The sequence below is a fragment of the Theropithecus gelada genome, chromosome 13 (assembly GCF_003255815.1).
Source record: "Theropithecus gelada isolate Dixy chromosome 13, Tgel_1.0, whole genome shotgun sequence".
In the NCBI taxonomy this organism is placed as follows: Eukaryota; Metazoa; Chordata; class Mammalia; order Primates; family Cercopithecidae; genus Theropithecus; species Theropithecus gelada.
In genome coordinates, this window is record NC_037681.1 from 47,333,860 (window position 1) to 47,348,710 (window position 14,851).

At 45.7% G+C, this 14,851-nt stretch overlaps 1 protein-coding gene across 2 annotated transcripts in view; it reads left to right on the forward strand.

Annotated features, from left to right (window-relative positions):
- Positions 1 to 747: 747 nt before the first annotated feature.
- MAPRE3 (microtubule associated protein RP/EB family member 3) overlaps positions 748 to 14,851 on the forward strand; it is a 55,759-nt gene continuing 41,655 nt past the window's right edge. For both annotated transcript variants that reach the window (XM_025354515.1, XM_025354517.1), the window contains exon 1: positions 748 to 1,182. The gene's annotated coding sequence lies outside the window, so the exon portion shown is untranslated. The remainder of the gene's footprint in view (positions 1,183 to 14,851) is intronic.

The following is a 14,851-nucleotide window of genomic DNA, read 5'->3' on the forward strand; positions in this document are numbered from 1 at the left end:
GCTAGTTATGAGGAAGTAGACTGCAAACCAGATAGTGAGCAAGATGAAGAAATAAGAGGTTTTTATCCTTGCAATGGGAGAGAAACAATAAGGCTGACAAAAACTCAAGTGATCTGTAGATAGACGATTTCGTTAGCTCGATTTAAGGGTAAAGGTGTACACTCTCCGGTAGATGAAAGGGGATGTTTAAAACAGGTAGAAAAAATTGGGCTGGGCGCGGTGTCTCATGCCTGTAATCCCACCACTTTGGGAGGCCGAGGCAGGTGGATCACCTGAGGTCTGGAGTTCGAGACCAGCCTGGCCGACATGGTGAAACCCCATCTCTACTACTACTAAAAAAAAAAAAAAAAAGCCTGGTGTGGTGGCGCACGCCTGTAATCCCAGCTACTCGGGAGACTGAGGCAGGAGAATGGCTTGAACCCAGGAGGTGGAGGTTGCAGCGAGTCAAGATCGCGCCATTGCACTCCAGCCTGGGGGACAAGAGTGAAACTCCGTCCCAAAGAAAAAGAAAAAAAAATGAATTTGGGGATTAGAGAAAAAGACTGTGATTGGAACCCGCACACCAAGAGAGGAGATAAAACCCAGCCTTAGCTCTTCCATGTCGCTGAAAGAGAAGAAAACGTCTCTTTTTCCTTTTCCGTAGCCATAAAAGATGAAAATCCGTCATCTAGCTACTGGAATCAGGTGTACACGGTTGTTCCTCCCGTGATGAGACAGGGCGGAGGGATTGTTACCCTGTTGCCAAGGAAAAAGGAAGGGGCTGTTCCCAGTTGCTATGGTGACGAGGTAGGCGCGTTCCCTCGGTACCGCCGCACACGTCTGAGGCGGTCTCGTCTCCTCGTTGCTACGGCAACGCAATGGGCCTGTTCCCGTCGCCCCCCGCTTCCCGCCGCAGTCGCTAAGGCAAGGTGGAGGTAGGGGCTGTCCTCCTCCCGCCGCTCAGTTGCCTTGGAGACGGCGGGTGCCCTGGCCCCGCCCCGCTCGGACTGACAGCGGCGGCCGCATCGCGCCTGCGCAGTGCCCTCGTCCCCCGCAGTCTCTGTGCGTTGAAGCCGGAGACCGCGGCGGCCTCAGCGAGGACCCTTCGCCCCGGAGCCGCCGGCCGGGACCGCAGCCTCTGCCGCAGCGCCCCCACCACCTGTCCCCTCCCCCGCCGCCTCCGCCGGAGCCGCCTCGCGCACTGTGAGTCCGGGCAGAGGCGACGGACGCCGTGGGGCTGAGTCAGCGGGAGGCCCGGGCCCGGGCTGGGGGAGGGGAACCGGGCTCCCCCCGCCCCCGCCTCCCCACCCGTACCCCCGCACCCCGACCGCACCTTCCCCGCGCCGGTCAACCCCCTCCATCCCTGTCGCCGGGTTCCCTCCGGCCTCGGCGGCCCGGCCTCCCCAGCCACTCCCCCTCCCCTTCTCTCCCCTCCCCTTCCCTCAGTCTCTCCGGATCCACCTTGGAGGTCCTTCCCCACTAGACGTGGCCACCGCACCTCTGCCCTGGACTGATATTTCCCGCAAACTACCTCCCGTCCTCCCTTGTCCCTTCTTCCTCCTCCTCACTCCTCCTAGGCCTGACATCTCCCGGCCTCTCTGGTTCTCCCCAGTGATGTGCCAGAAAGAGTGACAGGAGAGCGAGGGGAGACTTGGGGGAGGGGGAACCTCGCGCCGGGCCCAGCCTGGGGGCCTCGGGTTTCTTCCCCACACGCTCCTGCGTGGCTGGTTTGGGGAAGCAGGTCTGGAGAGTTCTCACCGGCTGCTCAGAGATTGCAGGGCTTTTCGAATAGATCTGGCTGGGAAGGGTTCATCTCCATCGTGATCATCTAGCGTTTAGTGAACGCGGCTAGTGCCTGGTGGCCTTCTAGTGGGCTGAGCTACTGCCCTGCCGGTGGTGTGGCGCGGGGAGTAGAAGTAGTGGAGGGAAGGGAAAAAAGGTTGCTTTTGGGAGCTCAAAGTTCCTGCGCTTCCGGTGTGTTGTTGTGAATAAGCATCTTGCGGTACTCTTTAAAATGCATTTTTTTTTTTTTAAATCGCACTACAACCCTGGTATAATGTGAGGTTTGGAAACAGGCCTGATAGCATCCATAGGAAGTGCTTACTGTGTATATATGAAGGGGCTGTGGCAGGACTTGATCTTGGATTCCTGTAAATTAACTAATTGGATAGTAGTGATAGTTTTAACATAACGAGTGCCGAGTTGAGAGGAAGGAGAAAAATCGAAGCTTCTCCGTGGTGTAGGTGTGAGGCCTGTACACTGTGCCTCCTCCAGCTGTGTGTCTGTGTGGGGGCTGTCACCAGATAGGGATTCTAGCATATTTGGACAATTCCCTGGGTTATGTTTGCTACCCCTCCACCTGCCCATCTTGCAGTCCCTGTTCTTGGAATAGAGGAGGATCCCAAACAGTTCTCTTTTTCCAGGAGAACTGAGCTGAAGTCACAGTTAGTGCCCAGAGCCAGAAACTCTTGATAAACATGTCTCAACTTGAGGGCCCCTAACTACTATGTGTGTACCTCATTGACAACTTCTTTTTTATTTGGCTTCCAAATTTCAGTATGCTGTTAGAAAACACGTGTAAATATAAGCCAGACCTACCGCACAAGAGGCTTTGGGATTTTTACTCCAGATGGTAAAAGGAACTCATGGTCCATTTCTAAAAATCATGGTGAAGGAGCCACTCATTTGGAGTTTCTGGGGTTGCAAACAGTGAGAAATAACTATTTCACTCCTTTCCTTTGCTCAATCATGGTCTATTGGCAGCCTCCTCAGAGCCACTCCCTGCCCCCATGCCCATCAGATTAGTTTACAGTAGCCAAGACGGCTGTCGCCCTAGTTTTAAACATAGAGATGAAGTTCAGAAAAACTATAGCCGCCATCCAGCAGGGCAGTTTCTTCTGTTTCGAATGCCAGACTGGGGTTTGGTGGGATGCACCTGCCTGTGGTGCAATGGGAACCGTGGGGCCTGAGAGTGGCATTCCTTCTGTGTGGTCCTGTGTCACATAGCTCACCAAAATACCCGAGCAGGGCAGGAGCAGACAGCTGTGCTGGAGAGCTGCTCCTCCTGGGCTGAGTGTATTTTGGGAATCAGCGATATTACTGGGGTGGAGGGTTGTGAATTAAGGAGGAAGAAAATGTGTCAAGGCTAGATAGATCAGGAGGGTGTAAGTAAAATGTTCCTTTCCAGTTTGCTGTGGGATAGTACATTTTCAGAGGATCAGAGTGGTTTTTATATGGATTAATTTGCCTTTGAAATCCATACCAGTGTTTTATGAGATAATGATGGAATGCCTTTTAAACTGCTACTATGAGGAAACAGGACTAATACTTGTCTTATACATTGCCTATCCAGCTGTTGCTGAATGTAATTGTTAAGATCAAGGAGAGGGACATGATTTGAACCAAGTTAGACCTAAATCTATGTAATGGATGTTAAGGTTTTGTAGGACTGTATTCTTGATTCTAAGACACACTAGCAATTTACCAACAGCTTTTAGGTAACATAATCTATTGCTACCAGATCAAGATATATATGTTGATTCCAAGGTGCATCCTCATTTTAGAAACACTAAAACCCTCGGGAAGTGGCAAGACTTGAGGGAGGGATTTGTGAATTTTGGAACTGAGAAAGAATGCTATTGCCTGTGTGATGATGCCATTTCCAACCTACCGTCCTGAGAGTGCAGGCATTGTGAAGATGAGTTTCTTCCAGTCCGTCCTCCACATGAGCACACATTGTGGGACTGTATTTGTAAGATGACTGGCTGGAATCAGGCATAGTAGGAGGCTATTGAACGGAGGAAAGTTCCCATATGGGAATGCAACCCAAGGTCTTAATGTAGTACTCTCCAGAAACTGAGCCAACTATCTGGCAGCAAACATCTTATGAGCTATACCCGATTTTAGCCGAGTAACATTTGTCAGAAGCCGAACAGAAAATATAGTTTTTTTTAAAAAACAGAATGCATCTACCCTAATTTGCTTACAGATCCATTTGTAAGGTCCCAAGGCACATGTCTCCCTCCCTTAGGATGTTAGCACTGGAGGTGACCCCAGATTATAGTTTAATACCCTCATTTCTAAAGTTGACACGAGACACCAAGAGTTAAATGACTTGCCTAAGGTCACCCAACCCATGTAGAACATATGTAAAAACACTTTGTAAACTGTGTACACTAGGCAGATGAATGTTGGTGGTTATTAGTGGCTGAGTCAGGATTAGATCTCCAGATTTCCAGACTAGAGTATTCTTCAACACCACATTGCCTCATCCCTCATAATGTTCCAAAGGGTTTTAATAAAAGTAAGTTAGTAGTCTGTAATTAGCCCTGTAGACAAGGGCTTGTTTTGTCATCTGAGATGTTGCACAGCCAGGCAAAATTTTGTGTCAAACTGTCTACTAAATATTTATTCTTGTCACCTTAAAAATATATATATATTTTTTTTATCACACATTCTGACTTCAGGAAGGTCTTTCTTTTCTTTAATTTGCATCGACTAACAGAAAAGCAAATGTGAAGCTGGGTATTCGAAGTCTTTTCTACTTCTTATCTGTGAGACTGCCGCATTCCAGAAAGCAAGGTGGAGAGGCAGACTGGGCTGAGAGGAGGAGCGTGCACACTGGGCAGCTGCGGGGTTATCTTCCAGCTCTCAGAATGGAACCTTTTGTAGTTTCTGGGAGCCATAAGGGCTTCTAAACCCTCTCCTTGGGAAGCACTGAGGCAGCCTGGCCTCTGGAAGCAGGCAGACTTGAGTTCAGATCCCCATCCAGCCACCTCCTGGCTGTGTGGCCTTAGTGAGCTATGTTACCTCTGAATGCCAGTTTCCTCATTTATAACCCTGGAATAATAACCATCTGTTTTAGAGGGTTATTGTGAAGATTAAATGAAAGAGAGTATGTAGAGTGCTTACTTCTTAAGAAATAGCAGTGATTATTTTATATTGACTAAAGCATAAAATAGCAAATAATGGTTTCAAAATTGTATCGTGATTTAGGTCCATCTTGGACCCTCAGTTTCGTAGCCCCCATCTCTCAGCAGCCCTCTTGGTATTTGTCAGGAACAGAGAGGAGGTTTGTCCCGGAAAGACCCGGCACTTGCATTATTATTTCAACTGCCAAAACAGGAGTATATGAAACGTATCTTTGCTCCATGTATTCAGCCAACCTGAAAGACTAGCAGGACAGGAGCATTTGACTTCAGGAGGCACAGATGTGCTGTGCTTGGGTGTGTGATGAGGGTGGCTAATCCTCCAGCGGGGAGGCCAGTCTGGAGTGGTCTTCATTTGAAATAGAAAAGCTGCTGAGCTCTTGCTTGTGAGGGACACACATGTGGTCTTTATTGACTTCCTCAACTGGTAGAGGCATAGATTTCATCGGTGACTTTGCTAAAATCAGCTTCTGCATCCTCGAGATCCAGAGGGTGAAGGAAAGGAGCTATTCATCTTAGGAGGGAAACCTCACCAGTGACCGAGGTAAAGGGAGGTCATTTTGGATGGAGAGAATTACAAACTGGCTCAAGACAGAGACTACTGAGTAATTAAAGAACCAGGGCAAGCTGTTCACGTGAGAGAGCAAAAGTGAATTTAAATTCCTAGATAAATTTCAGTAGGGAAGGAAATACCCACGTATAGACATCTAAAGATTGAAAAGAGAAACGCAATAATGTTTACCTCTGGGAGGTGGGATTTGGGTGTGGGGAAGGGAAAAGGAGACTCAAAGGGGAACTTTTACTTGATATGTTTTCGTATTTGACTTGTTGTAAGAAGCATGTATGATTTAGTCATTTAATGAAGACCAAATAGAATGGGTAGTGATTGTTGTTCAGTAAATACATTTTGGTACAAAAGAAGCAGCTGCCTTTACTTGGAGCCTCTCATGCCTGAGGCAAATAGGGTTTGACAGCTTCAAGCAGGCCCAGGCAGTTTGCACCAAACCAAGTTCTTTAGTGAGGTCAGGACCCTCCAAAGTGGCTGCTTCCCAGTCAGCCCAGGGTACTTAACTGACCACCCACCTCATCACCTCTTCCTAGTCTTTTCACTTCCGTGTTGAGAAAGTCCCCTCCATCTCTTGACCAGCTAAAATAATCATCATTATTCTAATAAGCTAATTTAATTTTCAACTATTGATGAAAATGGCATCTGACTATACGACCTTCATGAAAAATTCCTGCCTCTTAGTTAATATCAAGAGAGCTTGAAGTTTAAAGGGACCCAAGCTGAAATGCTGGCACACTGTGTAGCTAAGTTCTAGATCAGACCTAGCTGGTACAGCACATCTTTTACATAATGATTTTTTAACTGCTTCTGGTAGGAATTACTGGTAAACTATGATAAAAATCCTTAAGGATTGTTAAGCTTTTAATTTTATCGTAAGTTGGCCAGCTGTATTTTCTAGCCAGATGTCATGTTTATTATAGAAAGATGACACACCTATCATTTGGACATGTGCTTTGGGTTGCTTACCCAGGAGTTAGGATGGGTTATGCTGAGTAATTCACATTTCATCACCCAGTCTTCCCTTTGGCCAAGAGTACAATTTTGTGTGACAGTTAGCCAAGTTTGGTGAAGCATGCTGTGGCCAAGGATGGTTTTTCTTGTGCATAGAGTTGACTGGCCAATACTAGCATAAGCCTAGATCTTGCACTCACTAGCACCATGCCCTACCAGCTTTGATAAACTGACCAGACGTTAGTCAACTTTTTAGCATAACATCAGTGTTTTAAGCCCTGGACGCTTTATTTTCCTCAAGTAAATAAGGACTTGTCCTATCTAAAATGCTTTAACTCCGTGCAAAATGATTTTTTTCCCTGAAACTATTTCCTATATATAGGAGATAATACCACTTGTGTGATACGTTTAAAATAACTGAGCAAGAAGCATGGTTTCAAATCTGCCTTGTAGTTTGACTATATATAAAAAGGCTTAAAAGGATGTATATCCTTAGACCAGAAAGTGCCATTCTAGCAATATTTAGAAAATCAGAGGTGTGTACAGAAATACTTGTAAAAGATTTATTAATGCAACATTACTAGTAATATCAAACATTGAAAACCACCAAAAGTGTCAGCAACTGAGGATTGGTCAGGCTCACCCAGATAAAATACTGCACAGGCATTAAACACATTTGGAGAAGAATATTAATACCAGAACTTTTAATATCAATGAAAGCAGTAGGATGAAAAATAGTGTGTCAAGGAAAAGATCATATTTATAAAGAAAAACATGAAAAGATACTAGAAGAGCATAGGCCAAGTCATAAGTGATTGAGTAATGGTATTAAAAACGAATGGCTTTCCTTAGTGCTTGTTGATGGTTTTTTCCTAAGCTTTTCTGCATTAAGCAACTATAACTTAATTATGACATTTTAAAACCAGTGACTTCTAGATTCCATGTAGTAGAGCAATCTTTAGAGTCTTCTTTGCCTCTTACTTTTACCGTTTAAATTTATCAGAAGGTTTTAGTAAAACCTCGTATACCACAGGGCTCTGTTTTGGGTGGCCTTCTTTTCCCTGGTGTCTTTTCAGATTCTCTATATTCCCAGTTCTCTAGTGTTCCAGGGGCCTTTTTTGAGGCTTTTGCTCATTTTTGGTGTGGATGTGTACCTGTCTGAATTGCCTGTTTTAAAAGACTCTGCCCAGGCCCACGACAGTCACCTTCCTCCCTTTGCCCTTTGTCACCTTCCGTTCAGCCATGAGCTCAGAGGCCCCTTTTCCTTCCAGGGATGGAGAGGGTTGGGTGCCCACCCAGAAGCCCTATATAGGCATGGGCTAGGCCACTCCCTCTGTGCCACACAAGGTCCGTGGAACTGCTGACTGTGTTGGGAGGGCCTGGCTGGGTAGCTGTCCTCTGCCCTCATCTTTCCCATCCACACACACACTGTACATTGCCTAGATGGCCCAGCCCAGTGGACTGATACCTGCCTTCTACTGATGGTGGAGTCTGCCCAGCTCTGAGCACTGAGAAAGGGGCACTTCTGGCTTCCTCCTGAGGATCCGGGACTTCGAGTTGAAGAACATATGGCCTGTCACATAGCTTGGCCTGTGCTGTGATAAATGTTTGCTAAGCAGGATCTGCCTCTTCCTCCAAATGATCTGGCTACCCAAACACTTGTCCCAGATGGGGTGGAGGCCTTCCCTGCTGCCTGGAATTATTAGTGAGCAAGTCTTTGGGTATGGCTGGCTGGAGAGACTCCACCACTCAGAGAGAGTGATTGTGGGAGAAACAGTCATCTTGTCTTGAGGGCATTGTGGTCCTGGTCACCTTGTAATTTAAATGGTGTTTTCTGACTGGTAAGAAATGAAATCTTAGCTGCTTCTGAGTCAGCAAGATCATAGTTGGGTCTAAGGTGTGTGTTGCCATGTGGTCTAAGCAGGTCTTAGACCACTGGATGAAATTAGATACCTTTCCCATGTGAGGAGTGTTTCACGCAGGCTTATCTCCAGTGGCATAATGCATGCTGTGTAGCCAGGCCTTTCGGCAGCACCAGACTCTGGCAGCCAGTCACCCTCCACCCCCACCCGCTTCCCTGAAGGTTGTTGACACTTACCTGGGACTCTGATTTGGTCCTTGACTTGTTCTGATTTTAGATGGGTAGAGCTCATAGCTGAAAGCTCTCAGTTTAAGCATCCTATTAACATTCTTAAGTGACAGGATCACTGCTAAGTACAGAGATGTGTTATGCTGGCCCCAAAATAGCAAGGTACAGTGTCTTGAGACAACTTGATAAGACTTCTATTACCCCAAAAGTATAGTTTCCAGGTTTACAGATTATTCATATAAATTTGCATATCATCTTCACAAGACATGTAAGCATGCTCTCAGCACATATTCTTCATCAAGCCCTTTCTCTGTTTATATTGTTAGTCACTATAGGATATAAAAGAAATGAGACTCAACCCTTGACCATGAGGAGGCTGTAATCTGTGTGGAAGACAAGATGGATATATGGAATGATTAGTTCGTATGACAATATTGCATGTCAGAAACACATCTTCGGTGCCTTATTCTATAAGACACAGTCTCAACCCTTAAGGAATTCAGCTGATATTCTGGCAAAAGAGTTGGACACAAAATTATATTTCACTGCAACATGAGGGGATGGAACCTTATCAGCTATGGGAAAGGGTGCTTTGGTAAGCCAGAAGGAAGAGTCACCCTGAGCCTGTGAGAGCCAGAAAGTCTTCAGAAATGAAGACACACTGGAGCTGGGTGTGCAGTATGATGTGGAGACCCATCAGAGGACAGCTGAGGAAGAGAGGCAAAAGAAATGAAAAGAACAGTGCATTGGGTGTCACTGGTACTGCAGAGTCTAAATTCCAAAAGGATGCTGAGAGGAAAATAATCATTGTGAACTGCAGTAATCAGAAAAGACTTCAGTCTAGGTGCAGTGGCTCACGCCTGTCATACCAACACTTTGGGAAGCCAAGGGGGGAAGATCACTTGAGGCCAGGAGTTCAAGACCAGCCTGAGCAACACAGCGAGACCCCCATCTATAAAAATTGTTTTTAAATTAGCCGGGCATGGTGGCATATACCTATAGTCCCAGCTACTAGGGAAGCCGAGGCAGGAGGATGGCTTGAGCCCAGGAGTTTGAAGCTGCAGTGAACTATGATCATGCCATTGCACGCCAGCCTGGGTGGCAGAGTAAGGGTCAATCTCTATTAAAAAAAGACAAGACTTCACAAAGGAAGCAGAACCTGACCTTGCCCCAAGGATGAGCAGGCTGTGCGTTGACAGAACACCAGAGAGGGCTTATCATGAGACAAGGTACAGCATCAGCAAAGGAATGGCCGTGGGAAGGAGTGTGGTGGGGCCTGTAGGCAGGACAGCCTTACCAGACTGAGGATGTGTGCTGGTTTTGAGTTTGGAGAATATTGGTGACATTAACCAGAAATTAGGAAGTTTGAAGAGACAGTTTGGAAAGGAGTTGCTTTTTAGACACAGAGAGCTAGAAACAATGTGACCATGGGTTGCAGGACATCCAAGTGGAGTGATCTCATAGAACCAGAAGCCGAGGGTCAGGTTGTGGATGGAGCTGTAGAGTGGGAGTCAGCAGCTCAGAGGAGGGCTGGCTTCCCTCAAAGGAATTTCTCCAGAGGTCTTGCGTGCAGAGTACAAAGATCAGAGCCTCAAGTTATAAGCTTTGAGAACTGTCCATAGTTAGGAAAAAAGGAACGAGATGGCAGGAAATTAGGATGATTCAGCAGCAAGGGAAGAGAAAATGTCTGGAAGAGAGTTTCAGTGCTGCTGATTTAACTAGATTTAAGAATTTAACTAGAAGGCAGTCATGATGATTGCTTAGGGTATCCGTTCAGTAAAACACTGGAGTGGTTTAAGGGGAAAATTGACAGAGAAAAATAGAAGTAATGGCTGGTCACCAGAGAATGGCAGCAGGGAGGGAGAGGAAAGTAGTAACCAGAAGAAGCAATCGAATCAAATTTTTTATTTTTGTAAAATAACTCTATTCTTTATCAGCAAACATATAAAATTGTAATATGTGGTTCTTAAAATATATTTTGTATATTAAAATGTGCTTCATCTGTAGACTTCCCTATATTGACATAATCCATATATTTGTAACTTCAAATATTTCACTCCTTTGGTGGTATCCCATCATATTGATACCAGTATGCTTAACCTCAATCTGTTGTTGGGCAATTGGAGTATTTCCAACATTTTGCAAGTGTAAATATCTCTGTTTTGAACATGACTGTACAAGTGACATTTTTTTCTTTTGTGAATTATTTCTTCATGGTATATTCCATAAAGTGGAATTACAGAGGCACAAAGGCTACAATTTTTTTTAAATAAGCTTTTTATACAACGTTCTCCATGGTGATCTAACCAACTTTCAATTAGAGTAAAATGTTGGTATTGACGAAGAATCATTTTTTATAAGAAGGAGGTCTGAGCATGTTTAATGGCAGAAGGGAAAAGGAGTTATCCAAAGAAAATAGTACATGGGCAAGAGAGAAATAAAGCAAAAAGGAATGATCTTTAGGATCCCAGGGAAAGGTTACTTTGAAGAGGAGAGGGCATGGCTCTTTCCACCCCTGACTTTTAGGGTGAAGTCCAGGATAGATTACTAGGGTCCCTCCTAAGAAAAGACCTTTCTTTCTTTAGTAAAATAGAGCCAAGGCCACTTGCTGAGGTGGGGGAGGGAGAGGGTTGGTGGGGAATTGAGTTCTTGAAGGTCTGAATTGCCCACAGTGAGAAATGAGTCTGGGCATATGAGAGATGAATAAAGGTCTTGTTGTGAATGCTGCATTGGACCTATGAATTCATAATGGGCTGAGTCTTTAAAGCCCTCTGGCCAGAGAAGCAGCAGCGGGGGGGGGGGGGGGGGCGGGCACCAGGACTGGGTGTTGCTTGGCATGTTCAGGGCAAGGTTTCTGAGGAGGCAAAACTTAAGATGCAGTGAAGTAGCTGGCCCTAAGGCCAGAGGTGGAGGAAGGGCCACAGGTCGAAGACAGTCGCTGGTTGTCAGCTAGAATGAGGAGGCAGAGGAATTACAGGGGCCAGTGGGAACAGAAAACAGGTTTAGAATATGAGGGATGAGCAGTAAGGAGACTACTTACAGAGGAAGATTTTCATAGTAAAATTTGGCAGAGGCTTATTTTACTTTTGTTCATCTTTGTATAATGTTTACGTTTCTAACACAGGCATGTGTAACCACTAACATTTCTTTTTATTTTATTTATTTATTTTTTTTTGAGACGGAGTCTCGCTCTGTCGCCCAGGCTGGAGTCCAGTGGCCAGATCTCAGCTCACTGCAAGCTCTGCCTCCCGGGTTTATGCCATTCTCCTGCCTCAGCCTCCCGAGTAGCTGGGACTACAGATGCCCACCACCTTGCCCGGCTAGTTTTTTGTATTTTTTAGTAGAAACAGGGTTTCACCATGTTAGGCAGGATGGTCTCGATCTCCTGACCTCGTGATCCGCCCGTCTCAGCCTCCCAAAGTGCTGGGATTACAGGCTTGAGCCACCGCGCCTGGCATAACATTTCTTAAAGGAATATTAAAAGGAATATGACTCCTTAAAATCTCAGGAGTCAAGCTGTGCCTTCCAGGTGTGGCTGGATTGCTGAGATGGATGAAGGAGAAATGAAGATGGAGCTGGATCATGGAGCCTACCTTGAAAAGGTGCTGGGCCTCTGAGGAGCCTCCATGTGTCAGCCAGTGGCTCCTGTGGTCTCAGCTTGTCACAACAGCATGGCACCCAGCCAGCAGCCCTCCTCCACCTACACTCCAGTAGTGTTCCAAATCCAAGGAGGGCCATCTTCCCAGGCTTTACAGTCATCTCTTAGATGTGCTGTTGTGTGAGTCTGAGGGTTTCCAACTCTCTGAGCAGATCCCTACTGAGCCATGCCTCTCTGGCCTCTGTGCGTGAAGGTTCTTCCTCCAGACAGGTAGAGTCCCTTGCTAGGAATGCAGTTTTGTGAGTGGAGCTTGGGTTCTACGCATTTTGTGAGGGTCCCAGCCTTCACTCATCTCCTCTATAGGTGCTTTGTGCTGTGTACAAACTGTATGACTGTATGTAACAGCCCTGTTTCTCTCTTGCCTATTATAAAACTTGGCCTAAGGTCCTTTTCTCCTCTGACCCCTCTCTTTCTCATGTCCTCCTAGATCATCCACTTTGACCCTGACCCTGTCTGACACCCCAGGTTGTGACCTTTATTCCACCTGCTGGATTCACATTACTTTCATGCTGCACAACTGAAGCCATTTACACAGCTCACCATGCAAAGCAGCCACAGGGGCTGATAGCAGGGGACTTAACAAGGTGGGAATATGTGGAAAGTCAGGTGCAGCAGTCAACCTGTGGAAATGGAAAAGCTAGGGCTGCTTTCTTTCCAGGGCCTTACACTGACATTACCTTGCCTGGACACTTTGTAGTCACATTTTGTGAAAGCCAGGACCTAAGCAGAAGTATGGCTCTCTGCCAGTCCCTACCAGGAAGGAACAAACAGCTTGCAGTACAGGCCTCAAGCCAGGTGGGGTAGGAGCAAAAGTGCATTGTGTTGCCTGTGGAATTAAATGTACTCTCTGTAAACACAGCCTCCTGCCACTGTTCTTTTCTCTTTTCCCCTAGTAAGCCTACCTGAGAATCATTAGTCCTTGGCCTATAATTAGGTAGAATGATTATTTTACTACTGTTTATCCATTTCACTAGATAACTAGCTTCATGAGGCAGGGACCATATAAGACCTAGCAGTAGCTAGGGCTCAACAAATAATTGCTAAATGAATGGACTTCTAAGGCATATTTGTTGTTGTCGGTCCTTAATTCTATGAAATGGTTCCTAGGAGTGAGTAGATAGTGACTGCAGTAACTAATGAAAAAGCCCCCACAGTTGTCCCTAATGGACAAGAGTGCCAGGAAAAGCAATGTTTTGACTTCTCAAAGTGAAAACTCAAAGACTGGCAAGATTGGGAGTAGCATTGAAAACTAAGAAGGGCCAAACCAGCTCCTGCCAGAGGGAAATGGAAAGACATGAGAGGAAAATCCCAGTACCACTACCACTATCCTATTCAATAAAGCCTCACTTGGGCAGAATTAAGCTTCCAGTAAGACAGAGACAGAGAGAGACATTCAGAGACGGAACCCACCACGTAATCTGTGCTTGCGTAAAGAAGAAGTCAAATGTGTAGTGGAGCCTTTCCCAGGGGTGCATTTCCCACTCTCCTAGGTGTGGATAACGAGATCCTGACCCAGGAGCCCACTGGGTTCCAAACTTAGGCTCCAGAACTCCTTTTCTCCAGGCAGCACCCCCAACCCTGCCTACCAACTCTCCCCAAGTACTGCTCTGCTTCCCCTGCAGCTTCTCAGACATGCAAGCCTCTGATTGAACTTCTTCTGGCCTGGAAGGCTTGATTTTTCAGGACCCAGCAAGGCACTGCTCTGGCCCAGAGCTGTCCCAGGATGTGTTAGGAGGTCATAACACAAGAGGACTCATGCCTCTGAGGCCCTCTTGAAGGGTTTTGGGAACTCAGTGATAATGCAGGCCCTGTCAGGAGTACTTAAGAAGATCCCATTTGTACCTTTATCTTTAAAATTCATCGTTTGAACTCAGATGGTTCTGCTAGTATCTAGCTGTTCTATGGAAATTATGTTGCTTGGCACCTAGAGCAGATGACCTCTTTGGGAAGGACTAGGAAATAACCAGTTGTTTTAAAGCTCCCAGAGCTGTTAGCTAAAAGATCTTATATATTCCTTTCAGCTTGGTTTTCTGGAATTGACAGCCTTTCCTAATTCCAGAGAGGCTGCCTGTCAGCTTCCTTAAGAAGCTTTCCAAGATACCCATTGAAGGCAGGAGGCAAGCAAAGAGAGACAACTGAGAAGCCTTTGACTCCAGGTGTCCCTGGGTAGCAGCTGCCCCTCACCCCCGTCCCTTCCCCTCGTTGGGGATTTGGGGTTTGGAAGGAACTTCCTCAGATGACTGCCGTGTCCACAGCTATTCCTCTGAAGAACACTTGAGAATTTTTGCATTACTTGTCTCACCTAATGATGTTTGTATCCATGCATTAACTTTCCCATGAATTTAAATATATTTATATATTATTCTCAGAATCGTCACAACCTTGCCCTTATTTTCAGAGAAACTTCTAAGAGTATTATGTGTTTAATGCCTTTAATGTAGAGTCATAATCAAAAACCCCTTGCTGGATGACAAATATAATTCAAAATTGCTTTTAGAATTAAATATTTATGAATTAAAACATTGCAGAAATGCACAATGCAAAAAGTAGAAGTCCTCCATAACTGTCCCCCAAAGAGAATCACTGCCACTATTTTGTTGAATATTCCAACTTTTTTCTACACACATACTAACATATTTATTTTTAAGAAACATGGAATCTAACTATTTTTCATTTAT